Here is a 22,753-nt window from a genome sequence, read left to right as displayed (position 1 = left end):
TCTTTCTGAAGCGCTGCAGATTCAGTTTCCAGGGTGGTCAGCTTCGCTGGAAGAGGTCTAGAAAGTTCACAGTGGCTTTGCCGCTAGGTCAGGTGGTTTTGACTTTCCACTGCTCGTGAAATGGTCACCCTGCTCATAAACACTTAGGTAGGTTCGAAGAGATTTCTAGTCCTTGAGCCAGTTTTCTAGGCAGCTTCCTTCTGACATAAGTAAATGTTTTATTATCATCTTGTTATGGAGGAAGATACTGAGATGTAGAGAAAGCGCATTTTCCCCTTCTCAGCTTTGGAATCAATTCCAGGCCCCCACCTGACGGTGAACCCTACCTTCTTTCTCGCTGGGAACCAACACCTGATCCTAGGTGAGGGGGTCAGGAACAATCTCCCACCTTCTTTCCCAGTTCCTTCCTGGCGGGAAAATGAATCTCCTTTGCCAGCAGAGATCTTTTCCTCCTTTGCTTCCTGAAGAGGCTGGCAAGATTTCTTCTGGGGAGGAAGTAGGAGTCGCTGCCGTGCAGACAGGAGGTAAGCACCCTCCCCTTCCCCAGAGTGACCTCTCTGCAGAAACGCCCAGAGAAGTTCAGAGGTGCGAGGTGGGAGGGGCTGTGGTGAGGGGGAGGAGGATGTTTTCTTTGCTGGTCCACCTCCATTAGCTGACCATCTGGTTCGGATGGTTTAGGCGGTGTCCCCTGCACGGGAAGATAGAATCCTGCCTTATGCTATGAAGCCTCCATGATGAGCTGTCATTTCAGAGATGTGTGTGCGGAGCCAGCCTGGCAGGGCCCCTCCCCGTACTCGAGTCCTTCCCACCAGCCCCCACTCCCGCCTTACCTGCAACCCTGTGAAGTCCTTGGGGTGTAAGAATTAGGCCGAGTCCATCTGCATCTTCCTGCAGGGCTCCGGGCCAAGCATCGGCTCACCCAAGACTGCCTAAAGGAGTGAATGAACCCACGAACCCACGAAAGTGTTCCTCGGTTCGCCTAAGGGAAGAGATGGTCCAGACAGTTCTCAGGACCCACAGTTAGCAAAGACAAGAAGTCTGCATGAAGTGCCCAGTAATAAAAGGTCATTTCTTTCTTCTTTTTTCTTTTTAAGGTAGTTTTTTTTTTTTTTTTGATGTGGATGATTTTATAATCTTTATTGAATTTGGTGGCTCAGACAGTAAAGAATCTGCCTGCAATGCGGGAGACCTGGGTTCCATCCCTGAGTCGGGAAGATGTCCTGGAGAAGGAAATGGCAACCCACTCCAGTATTCTTGCCTGGAAAATCCCATGGACAGAGGAGCCTGGCTTGGGCTACAGTTGATAGGGTCTCAAAGAGCCAACACCCAGTGACTACACACATTGAATTTGTTACAATGTTGCTTCTGTTCTATGTTTCTTTTTTGGGGGTCAGACATGTGGGATCTTAGCTCCTCAACAAGGGAACAAGCCCACGCCCCTTTCACTGGAAGGCAGGAAAGTCCCAGGAGAGTGTTTCTGACTTCAGTGGTGGTGGTGTAGTCACTCAGTCATATCTCACTCTTGCTACTCTTGCCTGACTCCCACCAGGCTCCTCTGTCCATGGGGCTTTCCAGGCAAGAACACTGGAGTGGGTTGCTATCCCCTCCTCCAGGGGATCTTCCTGACCCAGGGATCGAACCCAGGTCTCCTGCATGGCAGGTGGGCTCTTTACTGTCTGAGCCACCAGGGAGCTCGGAACTTACAGAAAGGATGCAGATGGGGACCAAATACCTCAAAATGGCATCCATGCTGTAAAAGGTTGCCTCTTCTCCTCTGGTGAGTAGGTGCTTTTTGGGTTTTGGTACGATTACCATGGAATGATTCTGTATTATGAAAATATGATAATGATCATGAAAATATTGAGATGATGAAAATGAAATATGATCATGAAAATATCCTTGTTGTTCAGTCACTAAGTCATGTCTGACTCTTCGACCCATTAACTGCAGCAGCCCCGTCTTCCCTACCATTGACTGTCTCCTAGAGTTTGCTCAAACTCATGTCCATTAAGTTGGTGATGCCATCCACCCATCTCATCCTCTGTCACCCATTTCTTCTGCCCTCAGTCTTTCCCAGCATCAGGGTCTTTTCACATCAGTGAATCGGCTCTTCACATCAAGTGGCCAAAGTGATGAAGCTTCAACATCAGTCCTTCCAATGAATATGCAGGGTTGGTTTCCTTTAGGATTGACTAGTTTGATCCCCTTGCTGTCCAAGGGACTTAATGGATGTTCCTTAGGTTAACAGTCATCTCAGTCTATGAGGTAGGACTAAGGATGTGGATTCAGTATTGAGTAAATGTTGAGAAGAAGTTGATGGGAAGTGCCATGAAGAATGAGACTGAATCGAAAAAGCCACTCAGTTTAATTCTAATCTGCGCAGTCGAGGTGTGAACTCATCTCAATAATTTATTCAAATCAACCATCATACAAATCAGGTTGAATTCACAGATTTGGGCTTTCCTGGTGGCTCAGTTGGTAAAGAATCCACCCACAGTGCAGGAGACCTGGGTTTGATTCCTGGGTTGGGAAGATCCCCTTGAGAAAGGAATAGCTTAGCCACTCCAGTATTCTGGCCTAGAGAATTCCATGGACTGTATAGTCCACGGGGTCGCAAAGAGTCGGACACGACTGAGTGACTTTGGGCTTCCCTCATAGCTCAGTTGGTAAAGGGTCTACCTACAACGCAGGTGACCCCTGTTTGATTCCTGGGTTGGGAAGATCCCCTGGAAAAGGGAACGACTACCCACTCCAGTATTCTGGCCTGGAGAATTTTACGGACAGGGGAACCTGGCTGGCTACAGTCCATGGGGTCACAAAGAGTCGGACCTGACCGAGAGACTTTCACTTCACAGATTTAGACCATTTCCTGAATTCTGACTCAGAAGGTTTGACCTGTGTGCTTATGGCCAGAGGGAAGTAGATAGATGAAATATTTCACCTCCTTCAGAACCTTTATCTTGAAGGTACTGCAGTTATGTGAGTGATCCGAAAAGTCAAGTGAAACTCTCTTTTCTGTGGTCATTTAGCTCCTCGATGTTGATTCTCATAGTGGCTTTTTAAAAAAAAAAAAAACTGAGAAATCAAATACCCAATAGGGGTTATCATGCATTCCCATGATTAGCTAAACTAATATTTACTGCTCACGCTTCTGAGTGCTGCATGTGTACTGACTTATTTAACTCTGGAAACACTGATAGGAGTCTGTCTCGGTCTCTCCTTGTGAGGTGAGGATGCAGAAGTGTGTGGGGAGTGATGACATGTCTCTGAGCTCTGCGCCTGCGATGCACAGAGGGGGCTGTCGGCATTCACATCTGAACCATACATTCTTTCGGGCTTCCCAGGTGGCGCTAGTGGTCAAGAACCCGCCTGCCACTGCAGAAGATGTAAGAGACGCGAGTTCAATCCCTGGGTCTGGAAGATCCCCTGGAGGAGGGCATGGCTACCTACTCCAGTATTGCCTGGAGAATCCCTGGACAGAGGAGTCCATGGGGTCCCAAAAAGTCAGACACCACTGAGCAACTAACAAGGCCTGGATAACTTTTCTAACTTCAAAATGAGCATCTTTCAGAACATGCTGATCTGGGTCAGAAATAGAATTTGCATGTATGTGCACATGCTAAGTTGCTTCAGTCCTGGCTGACTCTTTTCAACCCTGTGGACCGTAGCCCGATATTTACAATATAAAAGTACTTAGTTGGTCTATTTTAGACGTGTAAATATAAACAAAGTTTCCTTCTAACTCCAGTGTTTCGGCCGTCATCAGTGTCATCAGTAAGATGTTTGTCCAGGATCCAGTGTCCTGCTGAAGCATCCATTCCTTAGAAGATGGAAATGTAAACAAACACCATCTCTTTACGTCAGAAATAGAGAGGTTTCCCCACCCAGACCGCTTCCCAAGTAACTGCGACGTGTGGTTTGACCAACAGGCAGGGGGCAATAGGTCCTGACTCTGTGCTTCTGTCTACACTTAGCAGACTGGGCCCCCTGGGTCAGAGATGTATCGAAGAAGGCCTCCCAGCACTGCCTCATCCTCTTTAGCTTTCAATGGGCGAATCTTCCTCCTGCAGAAAGAAATCTGAAGGAGCTTCACAGTGAGAAGAAAGCTCACCAACTGCTGATCCCAGGGGAGAACCCCCCTGCCTCATGGAGTGAGCTATCTCTTCCCAGCTTCAGCTGTCCTTGGGGTGCCCCGAGGGCAGCCTCGGACTCTTAAGAAACCACGCTTACTTTGTTCTGTCAGGAGAACCTGGTTTGGCCATTTTGCTGAGTCACAGTGCGGGACCCTGCCCACAGCTATTTCAAGCCTCAGCCTGGATTGCTGTTTCATCTTTATCCTCAAAATCTCTGCTTGGCAGTCTGTCCTTGAGGCCCAGGGAGGCTTCCTCCCCTCTGCTGATTTCATTCTCTCCTTCTTTCTCTCTCCCTACTCCTCCCTCTGCTCCACACCATCTGTTTCTACCTCATTTTCGAGGAGCAGACAAAGGCTTCGGAAATCAGTCCTGAATATTCACTGGAAGGACTGATGCTGAAGCTGAAGCTCCAATACTTTGGCTACCTGATGTGGAGAACTGACTCATTGGAAAAGACCCTGATGCTGGGAAAGACTGAAGGCAGGAGGAGAAGGGGGAGACAGAGAATGAGTGGGTTGGATGGCATCACCGAGTCGATGGACACAACTCTGAGCAAGCTCTGGGAGTTGGTGATGGACAGAGAGGCCTGGTGTGCTGCAGTCCATGGGGTTTCAAAGAGTCGGATATGACTGAGCGACTGAACTGAACTGAACAGAAGGGTTTCGGAGACAGATCTCTAAGTCTCACTGCATGGACCTGCCGGGCAGAGTTCTTGATATTATGAGCCTCGATTTCCTCATCCATGAAACAAGGAAAATCATGCCAACGTCACCATATTTGTGAAAAATGTTATATGCATATGATCACTTGATAAAGCATCTACCAAACAGTTGGGACCCAATAATCTATTCTATCCCTCCCCCCTTTTTAAAAATAGAAGCATAGTTGATTTACAATGTTGTGTTGATTTCTGCTGCACAGCAAAGTGATTCAGTTATACACACACACACAAACATATATACATATACATTCGTTTTCATTTTCTTTTCCATTATGAATTTTCACAGGATATAGATTATAGTACCCTGTGCTGTACAATAGAACCCTGTGGTTAATCCATTCTTCTTTTTTTTGTATTTTTAAACTTTTAATTGCAGTATAGTTGATTGACAGTGTGGTGTTAATTTCTGCTGTATGGCAAAATGATTTAGTTATACGCACACACATATATATATATTGATATTCTTATAGTAGAATACTGAATATAGTTCTCTGCTATACAGTTTTTTTTACTTTTTTTTCTTTTACTACCTTTTTACTACTGTTTTTTATTTCCACTAAGCTACTGTTTGTTTGATAACATTTTGATTCATGGCGTGTTGAGACTGCATCTTAAAAAACTCTGTATCCCCCTGAACCAAAGATAGTGTCTTGGGTATATCAGGCAGTCAGTAAGGAATTGTTGAATTAAATTAAGTTGCTCAGATGAGAAACAGAGAAGAAATAAAGAAGATAAGAAGAAATAAAAGGAAATAAACTCAAAATGGACTGAAGACCTAAATGTAAGATCTGAAACCATAAAACTTCTAGAAGAGAACATAGGCAGAGCTGTCTTTGACATAAATCGTAGCGATATTTTTTTGGATCTGTCTCCTAAGGCAACAGAAATGAAAGCAAAAGTAAACAAGCGGGGCCTAATTAAACTTAAAAGCTTTTGCACAGCAAAGGAAACCATCAATAAGACAAGAGAATGACCGACTGAATGGGAGAAGATACTTGCAAATGATATGACCAATGGGGGTTAATAGCCAACATACTGAACAGCTCTTGCGACTCAACATCATTAAAACAAACAATCCAGTTACAAGATGAGCAGAAGAGCTGATAGTTTTCCAAAGAGGAAACGCAGATGGCCAGCAGGTACCTGGCGGGATGCTCAGCATCACAGTGTCAGGGAAATGCAAATCAAAAGCGCAAGGAGCTGTGGCTGCATACCTGTCAGAATGGCTGTCCTCAAGAAGAACTCAGTGGCAAGTGTTGGTGAGGATGTGGGAAAAAGGGAACCCTGTACACCGTTGGGGAGAAGGTAAATCGGTGTAGTCACTGTGGAGAAGGGTAGGAAGGTTTCTGAAGCTAGGACAGAAGTAGCATGAAAAGTGAAAGTGGCTCAGTCCTGCCCGACTCTTTGTGACCCTGTGGACTGTACGGTCCGTAGAATTCTCCAGGCCAGAGTGCTGGCGTGCGTAGCCATTCCCTTCTCCAGGGGATCTTTCCAACCCAGGTCTCCTGCATCGCAGGCAGATTCTTCACCAGCTTAGCCACTAGAGAAGCCTAAGAATACTGGAGTGGGTAGCCATTCCCTTCTTCAGTGGATCTTCCCGATCCAGGAAGCGAACCGGGGCCTCCTGCACTGCAGGTGGGTTTTTTACCAGCTGAGCTCCTAGGGAAGCCCTACAATGTTGACAGTTGCTAACATGTGGAATCAACCTAAGTGTCCATCAACAGATGGATGATAAAGAAGATGTGATGTATACGCATGTGTGAATGCTCAGCTGCTAAGCCATGTCCGACTGTTTACAATCCCATAGACTGCAGCCCGCCAGGCTCCTCTGTCCATGGGATTCTCCAGGCAAGAATACTGGAGTGGGTTGCCATTTCCTTCTCTAGGGGATCTTCCTGACCCAGGGATCGAACCTGTGTCTCCTGCGTTGGCAGGCGGATTCTTTACCACTGAACCACATGGGATGCCCCATGACATGTATGTACACACACACATACAGACTCACAATGGAACACTCTTCAGACATAAACTAGAGTAAAATCTTGCCATTCACAGCAACATGGATGGACTTGGAGGACATTACGATGGGTGAAGTGGGTCAGACAGAGAAGGACAGACACTGTGTGATGTCACTTGTATGTAGAGTCTAAAGAAGACAACAAACTCGTGACCAGGACAAAGGAGAACAGACTCACAATATAGGGAAAGGGCTGGTGGTTACCAGTGGGGACAGAGAAGGGGAGGAAGGTAGAGGGTGAGGAGATTCAAACTATGACGTATAAAATAAGCTGCAAGGATGTACAGTACAACGGGGAATATAGGCACTAGTTTATAATAACGCTAAACGGAGTACATCCTTTAAAAATCGCATATTGTTCACCTGTAACTTACATGATATTGTACAGCAACGACGCTTCAGTTTTGAAAAAGGGACATGATCAACATTCTAGATCGTCGCTTCCTACACCCTTCAATTGAGAAGACAGTAGCAGGTTTCAGGGTCTAAATATCAGGGAGAATTTTAGGACCAGGACTATGGTGTACCAAACCCCTTAAGAATTATTATGCTACCAGTTACCTAAATCTCAGAGCAATTGTGACTTTATAAGCCTTAACATTCTGTTTCTTTCTTTTCTTTTTCACTGCCATAGGGCGTTAGTGATACAGTTGGCAAGCATGTTGTAAGATCTATAGGATAGATACTGGCAGTGTATCAGTGCCGATTTCCTGCTTTTGATAATTGCAGTGTGGTTAATAAGGCAGGTTTTGGGAGGAGGGGGTCTTATGTCCACCACTCATTCTCCAGCTTTTCAGAGAATAACATACTGTGCTTGAGACGGGGAGAATGGTGGAGCAAACGTGATTAACATGTCAATAGTTGGGAATCTCCTTGAGGACTGTGTGGGTATTCTTTGTGTAAGCTTTTGTGTAAGGCTGAAATTATCTCAAAAGGAAGAGAGAAAAAAAAAATAGCTATTTGAAATCATATGTTTGCATCTTACTTGACTGGTAGCCAGATGAATGAGTTACCAGACCAAAATAAAGTTCTCTCTCCTCTCCCTCAAGGAAGTGCTAATTATGTTGTCGGCTAAGCCTGATTCCAAACTCTTGAGAGTTTCTGATCTGCATGGTCAGGGGTGTTTCTGCTGCTCACCTGCAGCTGGAGCACCCCCCCCCCAACCCCTCCCTGACCTCGATCCCTCATCCTGAATGAGTGGAGCGTCATCCTGAAGTTTGTTCTATATCAACCAGGGACAAGGACAGAGATTTTGCTTGACCAGCAAGGTCTGAAGTGGGTGCATTCACAGACCCGGGGCGCAGTCCCCTGGGGAAAGGTCAGCTTTGACAAACAAGGTTTTAATGACACATTTGCTTGATGGACCAGCGCCGGGGCTGGATCGTGTTCCAAGGACTGGTCAGAACTTTTTGACTCTGTAACAAACCACTATATTTTATTGTATTATTATATAATTATATATTTATATATATAATATATATATTGTATTATTATATAATTGTATATTTATATATAATATATATATTATATTATTATATTTTTATGAAGAGTGAAAGATAAACATTGCAACAGCTCTCTGCAAACGTGGACTATGTGTTCAGTTAAACAAAACTGGCTTTGCTATCATTTGCCTTACACTACTACTGGTCTGCAAGATGTTCCTCCTATTGCAAATGAAGGACTCTGGGATTGGCTTTAGGAGGTCACAGCCTGCCCCTAAGTTGTGGTCCAGCTAGAATTCAAGCATTTCTGCCAGACCCAGGGGAGCATCCTTTCTGATAGGCAGCGTCAGAAAATAAGGGAGAGGAGATTAGAGGTAAATTTGGTGTGACAGAAACACCCGAGATTCATACGTAGAAGAGAGAACTGCTCTTGGAGCTGCTGGGGTCATTCAGCGCTGGTTCTCATCCCCTTAACCTTGGGTCCTCTCCTGTCTCTTCGACACACACCCTCCATCAGGTGCGGTCCTCAAGGCTGGGGACTAAAGACAGAAACGGCTAATTTTACAAATCTAGGGATGGCATCCGGAGCACAAGGAAGCTCTTCGGGGAGCCAACAGAGAAGCGTGACCTGGAGGGGCGTGTGCGTGTTCCGTGCACGTGCTTCCTGTGTCATGGGATAGCACCGCCCAGCACAGCCTGTGTGTCCTGGGGGCCCAGTCCTGAGACCTCAGTGATGCTACCGAGACCCCAGGCAGGCAGTGACTTAGGCTCGGGAAGGACCCCACACAACGGGTGCTGGCACCAGTGGACGAGGGTCCATGGGGTCCCAAAGAGTCAGACATGACTGAGCAATTTCACTTCACTTTATCTAATATTTATTAAAGCAGTGCAGAGATTCGGAAGCTGGGGTGCCCATCAGAATCACCTAGAGAATTGTGAAAATACATATGCCTTGACCCCGTCCTAAGTCAGATTTCAGGACTTGGGATGAGAGCAAAATAAGTATGGGGCTTCCTTGGTAGCTCAGATGGTAAAGAATATGCCTGCAATGCAGGATACCTGGGTTCAATCCTTGGGTTAGGAAGATTCCCCTGGAGAAGGGAATGGCTACCCACTCCTCTATTCTTGTCTGGAGACTCCCAGGGATAGAGGAGTCCACCAGGTTACAGTCAGTCAGACATGACTGAGCAAAAATAATAATAATAATTTTAAGGAGATTTTAGCATTCATTTCGTTATTGAGTACTCACAATAAGCGTGTAATCCTATTACCCAATATAAAATGTATAATTATAATTGTATGATACTTCTATCTACTTGAAGCCTACAGTTATGGTAAAATTTAACACATGAATCATAAAAGGAAATTATAACTGATTATAACACCATCTTGCATTTTGTTACACTTTTTATTTTTGCAGGGCCCTTTTGGCTTCCCTGGTGGCTCAGCTGGTAAAGAATATGCCTGCAATGCAAAAGACCACAGTTCAATTCCTGGGTGGGAAAGATTCGCTGGAGAAGGGATAGGCTACCCACTCCAGTATTCCTGGGCTTCCCTTGTGGCTCAGCTGGTAAAGAATCTGCCTGCAATGCAGGAGACCTGGATTTGCCCCCTGGGTTGGAAAGATCCCCTGAAGAAGGGAAAGGCTACTCACTCCAGTATTCAGGCCTAGAGAATTCCATGGACTGTATAGCCCGTGGGGTCGAAAGGAGTTGGACACACTGAGCGACTTTCATTTTCACTTTGCAACCATCATCCTGATTTGTTCCTACAACAGTAAGCGGCTTGAAGAGTCCTTGGGCTGCTCCTTGGAAAAGAGACAACGGAAGGAGAAGGTACTGACGCGGAGAGAGCCTCACTGGAACAGATGCAGGTAATTTGTGCCACGCTTGAACATGGGCATCCAGACATACCTCTGGCATTTGGCCCAGTAACTACTTGTCTGTTTGTGCTAAACTCTTTTTCTCTTTTACGGGAAAATTGCAGCTGTTACAGTCAACTGCCTTTTTTTGGCATTATGTTCTGTAATTTAAAAATATTTCCCAACCCCCCACACCTGTAGTCCGAGGCAGTCTCTGCCTGGCACCTAACGTCTTTTGAAATCTGTTCCCTTAGAATTCTACCCACAGGCTTGGCTCATCCAGTTCTGCCAGAAGGAAAACAGCTTGCCCCTGTAACCTGCATCTTCATGAGAATGTCCAGAACTCATCTGGGGTAAAGCTTTGCCTGTTTAGTTGACGTTAGCCCTTGTTCTCTTAATAAGATTTAGACGGATCCGCAGGCCCATCTCTTCTCCTGTTAGCTGCCTGGCTGGCACAGATACTCTTACCACAGTGCTTGCATATTGTTGAAAATGTTCCCATAGAGTAGAAATGAAATTTGACTATAATTTATAGATTTGGGGACGAATATTTTTGGATTCAATATATCCATTTCCCATGACTATTTCTAGGAGAAGAAAAAGCAATAGAGACTTTGAACAATGGATATAAAACCAGAATGGCAAGGGAATAATCACCTTCATTTTTTCTTTATTAAATTTAAAATGCAATTTTGCTTCCATTCCCATTAAAAAGGTGTGGCACTTAGTTGGTATTATTTTACATACATACAGCAAAACAATCAAGGATACATGATTATTTGATTCTTCTTTGTATAAGTGGTGAAAATTTAATAATTCTGCTTTTAAGAGGAAATGCAAACTCTTCCCTGGTGGCTAAGGTGGTAAAGCATCTGCTTACAATGCGGGAGACCCAGGTTCAATCCCTGGTTTGGGAAGGTCTTCTGGAGAAGGAAATGGCAACCCACTCCAGTATTCTTGCCTGGAAAATCCCATGGACAGAGGAACCTGGTAGGCTATAGTCCATGGGGTCGCAAAGAGTTGGACACGACTGAGCAACTTCAGTTTCTTTCTTTCTTTAAGAGGAAAGGTTGGTATTTCTCCGTAAAAACAATTAAGTTTCAGCAGTAGAGACTTAAGCACACAGGTGCACAGAGAGTAAACAGAAATACTGCCCCCCCGGCCCCGTCGGATCCCCTGATGAGACTGGCTGATTCTCCCTCCAAAGGTCTACAACCCGTTTCCTTTTCTCCATCTCAGACGCGGTCTCCCTGGACACCACACACACGCCTAACCACGCCTGGGTCTCCCTTCGTCCACTCTCGTTGAATCCTCAGACCATCCGTTGTTTATATAGCAGCCAAAATGATTCTAAAGAATTCTAAAATTTGCCTTTAAGTGCAAACTGGTTTCCCATTGCCCTTGGGATACATCTGAACTTCTTTCCTTTTCACTCACTGTGGACTGTCTACACTGGCTTTGGCATCTTTGACCTGAAATACTGACTCAGAACTCATGACCCAAGTGGTCCTCGGGTCTCTGCTCAAATGTCACTTCCCTCTGAGAGGTCTTGTCTGGTAATTCCCTTCTCCAGGGAATCTTCCCCGACCCAGGGATTGAACCCAGGTCTCCCGCATTGCAGGCAGATTCTTTGCCATCTGCGCCACCAGGGAAGCCCCTAGTCTGGCCACACTGCTCTTTTCTTTCTGAGCCCTTCCCACCATGTATAACCATATATTCAAACATTTGCTTGCTCATTTAACTCAGCTCCATGAGGGCTGGGAATCTCTCTGTTTTTGTCTATTTCTTTGTCCAGAGCAGTGGATGAATGAATATCCAAATGTCTTGGGTAAGTGTGGAACTTCGGCAACAGGGATGAATCAAAATCACACGACATGTCCCCAAAACGAGCTCCAGTTATCCCAATGTGATTTCCCCACAGGCTCATTGTCAGTTTTCACCCCTGTGTTCAAGGTCGTCTCTCCTCTCCTTCCCTCCCGCATGACTTTGTTCCTTAACTCCCCCAATCTTAGAGCAAAGACATTGCAAATGATGCCACCAGTAGTAATCTCTGCCTTATTGTTTGTAGTAGAGCATTTTTTTTATTTTAAAAAATATTTATAATTTTTAAAAAAAATTAAGATATGCTATGTGTTACTAACCTCTTCAGTTACAGAGTAAGAGTTATAAGATATGGTTTTTACTTTTCCCTGGCACTGAGCTCTGGGTAAGATTGCAAATATATCTATGTACCTATAGATATAATATGGGCTTCCCAGGTGGCTCACTGGTAAAGAATCTGCCTGCAATGCAGAAGCCGAGGATTTGATCCCTGGGTTGGGATGATCCCCTGGAGCAGGAAATGGCAACCTACTCCAGTATCCTTGCTTGGAGAATGCCATGGACAGAGGAGCCTGGTGGGCTACGTTCCATGGGGTCGAAAACATTTGGCCACGACTAAGTGGCTGAGGACCATAGATATAATATATATTTGAGTAGGTGCATATGTCTTTTATGCATATATTTCTCCCCTCTCTTAATTTCTCTTATTACTTTTGAATAAGGAGGATCCAAGCTCATTTTTGCACAAAATATATATCTTTAACAAGTTGATTTTTTTTTACAAGTTGATTTTTTTAACAGACTGTAACCATCTGTCACTCAGTAAGTCTAAAAATCAGATATATTGAAGCTAACATTTTTTAGAAGAAAATGTAGTCATTTCTTGCAAGACCTTTACACCCCCAGAGGGATTTACAGGGATTTTGCTTTGGAGCAACACTGACCTCCGGTGGCCACGGAGTCTTATTAAACAGCTTTTCTTTTCTTTTTTCAGTTTACCTTTTTTTAAAACCAAACTTTCCTTCTAATAATTTCTCTATCATGGTCATTTTTATTTTCAATCCACAAAATTTAACATAACTGTGTTGATGTGGTCAGTCTATCTTCTGTAATCTTCACACCAGCTGTCCGGGTGATTGCTATTTTCATCCCCATTGTATGGATGACCCTTGGACAGCAAGGAGATCCAACCAGTCCATCCTAAAGAAAATCAGTCCTGGGTGTTCATTGGAAGGACTGATGCTGATGCTAAAGCTGCAATACTTTGGCCACCTGATGCAAAGAACTGACTCATTGGAAAAGACCCTGATGGTGGGAAAGATTGAAGGCAGGAGGAGAAGAGGGCGACAGAGGATGAGATGGTTGGATGGCATCATGGACTCAGCAAGCTCCGGGAGTCAGTGAAAGGCAGGGAAGCCTGGTGTGTTGCAGTCCACGAGGTCCCAAAGAGTCGGACATGTCTGAGCACACACGCCCACACAGGTACCCAGAGTTGGGATGTGAACATATCTTCTTGCAGGACATGATTCAACCCACTCCAGGGTCTGTCTAACTACACAACCCCCATTTCCCCTAAGCCATGCTGCCTCGTGTCCATCGCTTTAGTATTTGGTAACACACTCTCTAGACTTGCAGCCGGATGTTCCTCAAGGCTTGTTGTTGTTCAAGCGCTCAGTCGTGTCTATCTGTTTGTGACCCCGTGGACCGCGGCACGCCAGGCTCCCCTGTCCTTCACTATCTCCAGGAACTTGCTCAAACTCATGTCCATTGAGTTCGGTGATGCCATCCAACCATCTCATCCTCTGTCACCCCCTTCTCCTCCTGCCCTCAATCTTTCCCAGCATCAGGGTCTTTTCCAGTGAGTCAGCTCTTCTCATCAGGTGGCCAAAGCATTGGAGCTTCAGCTTCAGCATCAGTCCTTCCAATGAATATTCAAGAATCAATCAATCGATATTCAGTTGAGTTCCTTTAGAACTGACTGGTTTGATCGCCCTGCCGTCTTGTCCATCATAGTTCACAGCAGTAGTGGAAAAAAGCCCCCAAACTGAAGCAGCTAAAATAGCTAAATTGCAGTTGATTTGGGGATAGTAGGTTAAGGCTAACAAGATTCAAGAAAACAACTTTTGTGGCCCATTTTGAAAGTAATTCTTGAAAAATAATCAAATCAAGGCATCACAGGTCTTATCAATCAAGTGAATGCTTTTATTAAAAAGATAAAACCTTAGCCCTGTGAGAGGAGCTTCGTGTTTGTACTGTCACTTCTGGGAAAGCTTTTAAGCTAAATCATCATGAGGTTTATAGCTTCTAGTCCTCAAGTTTCAGCAAATTCTTTGGCAACTTCACTTCAGGGCAAGTTAGAAACAGTGGAATTAATTCTGAGCACAACAAAGCCTGACTCAGACTTTTAGGATTCAATTTGCATTTTAAACCTTTGGTTTCTGTTTGTTTGCTTTTTTTTAACTTGAGAATGTGATGGAGGACAGCTCTTTGAACTGAAATGATGTGCAGGGTAACTGGAGACTGGCTGGGCAGGGGTGGGGGGGCGGTCCCCATGGAAGGCCCCCCCAGGACACTGAGCTTTGGAGCTGTGTTTAAAGTGGATGGTTCCCCAAAGAGAATGAAGAGTAAATATATCTCAAGCTTAATGCTCTGTTGAAGAGAAGCAGAGAGTGCTTTTTTCTTCAAATGACTAATCTGTGATGAGAAAATAAGGGAAGTAAAGACCTGACATCCCCTTCTGTTTGCCTTTCGATGCCTGTCTTTACGGCCTGGTGCTCTGTTTCTGGAAAAATTTTCTTGACCGTACTCCTCTTTTAAGATCTCTCCCCTCCGTTGTAAACTGTCGGAGTTCATCTTGATATCCCAGGAGGGTGGACATAGAGAGATTATTTCCTTGTTGCTGGAGTGGTCAAGAAAGGGCTCTTGTCGGTTTACCAGCAGCACCCCCTTGTGGCCTTTCTGTGCATGTCATCATTCTAAATTGTTGAAAAATTGCAAAGACAAGGAGAGGCTAAATTTCATTTCTAAACAATATTTTATTTGTTTTTCAAGTTGTTAATTTAATTATTATTGCCGTCTCTTGCTGTCTCTGTTATCCTGCCTGTGAAAGGCAGGGGAACTGGTCTTCATTATTTAGGGCTGAAGTCTGTGGCTTGGAATGACCAGACCTCAGGTTCCTGTATGGTTCAAAGACATTTTATTAACAGTGGCCACTAAGTCATTAGCAACAGTCTGAGCCAAATCCTTGCACCCGGTGTGTTTTTAGACATTTGAATATTTTAATTCTAAAAATACAGTTTTGTCAAGACTAACACTATACCTTGAAATATAATACAATTGAAAATACTTTAATTTTCAATTGTATTATATTTCAAGGTATAGTGTTCCTTTCATCTTTATATGAACTCAGACTTTTTATTAACTACTAAAATGTGTATCTTGTGCAACACCTTATAAGCTCATACTCCACTTAAATTCTGTGTGACATTATTTGGAAATTAAGTTTTCTGAAAGCAAATTTCATATGTGAAAGCTGTAGACTCAGCAAATTAGGGCTACCCTAATTTTAACATTTCTTTAAAAAAAAACCTCCATGTTTTAAGTCAGAAAAAAAAAATCAGAATTAATGTATTTTCCATGATAGGAATATCTGGCTTTGAGCTTTGTTCTAACTCTAAGTATTTCAGTATTCTTAAGACTCTCACACAAAAAATGCTGCCTGGCCATTGAGATTCCTGGCTTCCACTGCAGGGACCATGAGTTTGATCCCTGGTCAGGGAACTAAGACACCACATGTCTCATGGTGGTGCCAAAAAAAAAAAAAGTGCTGCCTGACAGCTTTTATTTTGGGCATCATCTTACTTTCCTGTCACTATGACCACTTTTCCATCTGTCCCTCCAGTTTTGCCTTATTTGAATACTTTCAATGATCATTCAGAGATCATGTAAAAACACAGTTTTGCTCAGACTGTAGTACATATTGCTTAGCTGTAGACATAATCAGATCTAGGGCAATTGATTTAGAGGCCCAAAACTTACTCCCGTGTGTGTGCGTGTGTGTGTGTGTGTGTGTGTGTGTGTGTGTGTGTGTGTGGTGAGAACAAGCATGCTTGTGTGCTCAGCTGTTTTAGTCGTGTCTGACCCTTTGCGGCCCCGAATGCTGGAGTGGGTTGCCATTTCCTACTCCATAAGCATGCTTATATGTGTTTAAAAATCATGTTGTGCTTCCATGTGTTTTGAACGAATATTCTGGAGAAGTGGCGATTTCCTGAAGCAGTAAGTGTCATGTTGCTTTTTGTAAACTTTGTCTTCAGTTTCTTTGTCTCTCAGCTGGGCCATAGCTTTCTTCATTTTTCGGTAGTACCACTTGGCAAGCAGAACTTCCCTGACTAGGGATCGAACCCATGCCCCCTGCAGCGGAAGCACAGAGCTTCAACCACTGGACCATAGTTTTTAAATGATAATTCAACTTGTTATCATCTAACTCTAGTTACTCTAAGGAGTGCTTTCGACTTGCCCCATGAACACTGTTTTGGTATAATTAACTGTAACTGCTACAGTAACCTGTATCTTCAATAGAACATTTAGTGTACTATCTGTGACCTTCTGGATTTTGAACTATAGCATTATGCATCCCTGATTTATAGTCCATGATGACTATATTCATTTATGAGGAAACATCTTTCAAAGACATTTCTAGACCTTTTTGAAAACTTTTTTTCTTCTAATTAATATACACTTCCCTTTGCTAGCTTGTTTGTTTACTTAAATTGTGGTAAAATTCACATAATATAAAATTACCATATAAACCATTTTTAAGTGTATTCACATCTTTGTTCAACAGCTGGTTTGGACTTTGTCCTGTTATAACACTGGAACCTGTACCCACAGCTGCCTCTCTCTGCACACATACGGGGGTTCTGTTCCTCATGGACCTCAAATGCTGTGAGAGCCAGGGATAGAGGGGAAGGGCCGTGACTCAGTAAGGGAGCTGCTGGGACAAAGGAGGGCATCAGGTGACGCTAAAAAACAAGCCAGCTTACATGATCGTGTCCCTTACACCAGCTACTCTCCTTGGAAAGCAAATCAATCTTACCCTCATGCGTGCTAAGTCACTCAATTGTATCCAGCTCTTTCGGACCCTACGTACTGTAGCCTGCCAGGCTCCTCTGTCATGGGGTTTCCCAGGCAAGAGTACTGGAGTGGGTTGCCATTTCCTCCTCCAGGAGATCTTCCCGACCCAGGGATCGAACTCACGTCTGTTGTATCTCCTGCATTGGCAGGTAGATTCTTTATCGCTGTGCTACCTGGGAAGCCTTATAGCTCTTAGTATCTTCTCATATTTTACACATTTTCCTTATTCCTAAAGTTTACTAATTTTCACTCTTCCCTCTCTGCCCTCTAGACTATAAGCTCTGTGAGGGCAGGGATATTTTTTTTCCTGTTTTGAGTGATACTGAATCAATATGTAAGTACTTGAATATGGCTGAACGTATAGCTGCTGCTGCTGCTGCTAAGTCGCTTCTGTCATGTAGCAGCAGCTACTAAATATCTGTTAAATGATGAAATGAATAAATGGAGAGGATGAGGGAATTCCTTGGTGACCTAGTGATTAGCAATTTGTGCTCCCACTGCCAGGGGCCTGGGTTTGATCCCTGGATGGGGAACTAAGATTTTCTAAGATGCACGGTGCAACCAAAAAAAATAAAAAAAAATAAAAAAGAAAGGGTGAGCTGAGCTAAGCTAAGAAAGGGTGACATGAGCTAAGTTCTACAGGGAAAGAGAGAAGGAAATAGGAATCTGTTCTTGCTTTGGGTACATAACTGGGCCCCTGTCTCACTCCACTTAGAAACAATCACCCTAAACAATCTATGCCCAAATGCCACTGAAGACATGCTGGAAGACGGCATCTGGAGAGAAGCATCTCAGGGCCGCGTGGAAATAGCAGCAAATGTAACTCACACCAGTAACTTCCAGAAACACTGGGCGTTGGAGGAGCCAAGGAGGGAAGCCAGTCTTGGAGGGAGAGGTGATAGCAAAGCGAGAAACAGATTAGTTTTTATTGATCAAAGAACTGGAATAATTGAGTAAATGCATAGGACAACACAAAAAACAGGCTGCTGGGTATTGCTCATTTAAAAAGACGAGTAAATTACTTCATTCAAAAGAAGAGCTTTAACTATAGACAAAATTCCAGCAAGTTGAATGGCGCCTTTTTCCCTTGCTCATTTTGAAAGGTCACAGTGGTTCTAATTCCAATGTCCAATTACCAGGTGCCCTCAGCACAGCAAAGCAGAATCAACTCAATTTCAATCTCAGACATTTGCCTCACCTTTAACTAGCTTTGGTATGACTCACTGCATTTTTCTCATCAAAAAGCTAATTTTAGGAGCAAAATGTCAAGAAAAGATGAAAAAGAAGAGCCTGAATTTGCGGAGGCTGTTTTTTTTGTTTTTTTTTTGTTTTTTTTTTCTGCATTTGGGCTACACTTCTAAGCTACCTTCAAATTGGTCACCCAGGAAGCCTGGCTGCTGTTTTCACTGTGCTCCATGGGAAGAGAAAACAAGGCAGTCACTTGTATTTGTTCATTCTCTAATCTCAAATGTAGGGTGGCTTTCTGTGCCAGACTCTAAATTTTCACCCGATGGTCTTTCAAAGAAAATGTTCATTTGCAGACTTGCCATAATGAGCATGAAGTCTAGTGGCTCCTGAATCAGTTGTCCTGTAAGAAAAGAAATACTCTTGGTCTGTAAAATCTAGGGAAGGAGGGTAAAAACAGTTTCATTCTCTGGCCAGGTATTTCTGCTTTTTGCTACGAAAGAGGGAAGATATGTTTAGTCCTCTGCATGATTATAACAAAACCGTCAGCAAATCCTGTGATCAGTCCACATAAACTGGTGTCAGGTGTAGGGTGATTTCCTGAAGGGTCTTTGAGTGAGTGTCCTGGTGTTTCAGGAAAGTTCAGATCCTAGAACACACCCTGTAGGCCCAACTAGATCCCTCCTGTCTAAGTCCTGGAAAACCTTCTTGACTCAACATGAAAATGACATAATTGTTGATCAATTACCTTTTCATTCTTGAAAAGCCAGACTTCTCATCTAGAAGTCACAGGCCTTTAACCACGTTTAGGAAATGGCAACCCACTCCAGTATCCTTGCCCAGAGAATCCCATGGACAGAGGAGCCTGGCAGGTTGCAGCCCATGGGGTCACAAGAGTCGGACATGGCTTAGCGACTGAACCACACCACCACACCACACTCTTCTGTTTGATCCTGTTTGGTCCCAAAGGCAAAGGCCACCCTGGTTTGTGAGCCAAGATAGGAGCCGGGATAAGAGTCCTCTCTTTGCCCTGTCACTTCACGAAATTATTCTGTATTTACTAAGCTATTCTACCGATGAACCAGAGGATGGCAATTTAAATAAATTACAAATGCTTGATTTTTTCCCCCCCCTCAATGTAGACTGTCTATCAGCAGGCATCGAGAGTGCAAAATAGTAATAAATCCAGAGAGATGTGAACTGGAGGCAGGCCAGGTCTCCCTGCAACCAGGCCCAGAAGGTGGGGGGGCGGGGCAGCACTTGACTGTGGTCACTTTGGGCCCAGCACCGCTGACAGCAAGCTTCCAGGTAGGAGGGCTGCACAAAGCCTGGGGTTCTGGGGTCGGTGGGTGGGGAGGGGACCGACGCCTGGGAAGGGGTGAGGGCTGTTTCCACACCAGCCCGCTGGGCCCCACATGGGCCTGTGTAGGGGTGTCTGGTGGCTGCGTTAAACCTACCCCATCTCCAAACCCAGGTATCTACCTCCTGCCTTAGTTCCTCTTCTCCCGATGAGTCGCGGGATTGGACCATCTGGCCCTGTTAGTGACCCCGCTTGACCCTAAGTGAGTGGCTCCCATAAGGTCCATACTTTAGCCATTATTTTGGGCTGCAGGCCCCAGAGCGGCTGGATCACTGTGGGCCGGTTCTTGCCTTAAAAAAAAAGAGAAGAAACCTGTCTGTCCCCCAATAAAACCTTTTTAAGCCACAGAAATCAATCCAAGATGACGCACTGATGATACTGCCCCAAACACTTTGTCACCTGAAGGCCGCTGACCCCTAAGACAGCCCCTGCGTCTCACAATCATTCCAGGCCACCTGCTGAGACCCCTACATTGCTTGGCCTGGAACCAGGGGACCTCAGCGGGGGAGGTGTGGTCTGGAAGGCCTGCCCCCAAGGCCGTGCTGGGCCCCTGGTCAGGTCTGGCACGCAGTCCCAGAGGCGGGGGCCAGTCAGTTACGAGGCTGCAGGTCTGCCTGGGAGGAGCGGGCTGCGGGCGGTAATGGGGAGCGCGGGCGTGGACGCTGCGGGGACCAGGGCAGGAGGCGGTGCTGGCGGGCCACCGAGGCCTCCAGGCCCGAGCAGGGGCTCCAGGCTGGCTCCACGGATGCCCGGCGCCCCAGGCCCAGGAAGGCGGCCAAGAAGCGGCGCCAGAAGCTCGCACCGCGACAGACTGGACGTGATGGGGCCCTGGGGCTGCACGTGGAGACAGCGCGGGGTGGCCTGTCTCCACTGGCGGATACCTGGCCCGGCGTGGATCTGGAGCCAGCCCCCGGCCCGGACCTCGGACTGGCCCTGGAGTCCGCAGACTGCGGCCAGGCCTGGCGCCCAGGGTGGGCTCACTGCCACCGGGCATCGCGGGGTCACCTCCTTGAGAATCAGGGCGCGATCCTGGCGCAGCGCGTCCTGCCAGGTCCACGCGCGCTCCGCGTTCAAAGCATCTGAGACACGTTGCAAGTCGGGTGACTTCCTTGGCAAAGGGACACCCCTGTCCCCCAAGCCCAGGAAGCAGGCCGGTGGCGCTAGTGGTGAGCTCTCCCATTCCTGTCCCAGGCAGGTGTGTGCGGGCATCGGGCACAGGCCGGTGTGTTTGGGGGGTGCAGGTGGGGCTGTGCCCGAGGGAGCGTGCCGGAGCATCTTGGCTTCCTGAGTGCCTTCAGGTGTGTAAGGCAGGGATGGGCGGGGTGAGAGATACAATCGTAGTTCTAGAATTGCTTTATTTTTCTTTGTAAGAATACAGATTGGAAGCCCATGTATTGCAGGAGCAGGGCCTCCTTCCAGGGTTGCAAAGGGGACCCAGGTGTAACTCTGCCATGAATTGTGGGAGGAGACACCCGTGCTGAAAATTTTGTTGGGAAGGGGCCTTGGGGCAGAGAACAGAAGGGAAAGGAACCCAGAAGGACTGCTCTACCAGGTGGCTCAAATTTGGGTTTGAAGGTTTCATGGTGGTGGTGGTAATTTCCAGGTTGTTTCTGGTGAATCACTGACTCAGGGTTCCTCCTGAGGTGGATTCCAGCCAGGGGGGTTTCTGGGAGGTTGGTAGGACCTGGAGTCTCCTCTCTCCTTTTGATCCTTTCCTGAATTCTTCTGGTTGGTGGTAGCTTGTAACTTCCTTGTTCATTAACAGGACCTCCTGTTGTTAAGATAACTCATGCAAATAGCTACTATCTTGCCTTGCCTGGTCGCTGGAGGTTTCAGTCTTTCTCCTAACACGTGGACTATTTTATGCCTTTGGGGAAAAGAGATATGTCTATTATTTTGGGAGAATATTTTAGGCCCTGCAACGTGACCAAGAGCTAAAGAATCTAGCCTTTTGCGAAGAGGTTAAACTTACCTTAAAAAATAACTTTGCCAGCTTCCTAGTCTACTTGTTTGGACAGTTTATTACAGGATTAGGGCTGTTTCCTTTTGGAATGGAAAATTACATACCGCTCCCCCCATTATTTCCCTGAACATTCATCATAATATACTATTTATGACCTGGGTGGGAAATGGATGCCATCCATCTTGTTTCAAAAAGTTCAAACTGCTTTAGGATAGAGTGTCAAGGATGGAGCTATCCTTTGTGGAAGAAATTCTGGAAGGATATTAAGCTGTTCGGGGGGCTTCGCAGGTGGCACTCCTGGTAAAGAATGCACCTGCCAATGCAGGAGACATAAGAGACGGGGGTTCGATCCCTAGGTGGGAAAGAGCCCCTGGAGAAGGAATTGGCAACCCACTGCAGTATTTTTACCTGGGAAATCCAGTTGACAGAAGAGCCTGGCAGGCTGCAGTCCATGGGGTTGCAGTCAGACATGACCGAGCACGCATGGGCACACGCATATTAAGCAATTCAGCCAGTTCTTTCCCCTGAATCTATTTGAGCTGGGACGTCCATCTTCTCCTGCCCTTGGACGTCAGCGCACCTGGACTCAGGCCCTTGGAGTCAGAATGAGTTCCACCTGGTCTCCAGCTTACAGAAAAGTAGGTGGTGGGACTTCTCAGTCTCCGTAGCCGCATGAGCCGGTGGTGCTTGTGGTCAAGGGCCCACCTGGCAATGCAGGAGACGGAAGAGACACAGGTTCGATCCCTGGGTGGGGAAGATCGCCTGGAGGAGGGCATGGCAACCCACTCCAGTGCTCTTGCCTGTAGGATCCCATGGACAGAGGAGCCTGGCGGGCTACAGTCCACGCGGTCACAAAGCGTCGGACACGACTGAAGGGACTTAGCACCACGTGTGCCTGGAGGTGTGTCTGTTTCGCTTCTCTGGAGAGCCCTGACGGATACACTGACGTTCCTCCCGGCTCACGACACAAAGGCCCTCAGTCGTGTCCGACTCTTAGTGACCGCATGACTGTAGCCCACCAGGCTCCTCTGTCCACGGGATTCTTCACAAGACCGCTGGAGTGGATTGCCATTTCATTCTCCAGGGGATCTTCCTGACCCAGGGATTGAACCCCCAT

Source organism: Capra hircus, chromosome 24, assembly GCF_001704415.2.
Source record: "Capra hircus breed San Clemente chromosome 24, ASM170441v1, whole genome shotgun sequence".
NCBI lineage: Eukaryota > Metazoa > Chordata > Mammalia > Artiodactyla > Bovidae > Capra > Capra hircus.
Note: the sequence above shows the minus strand (reverse complement) of the source record.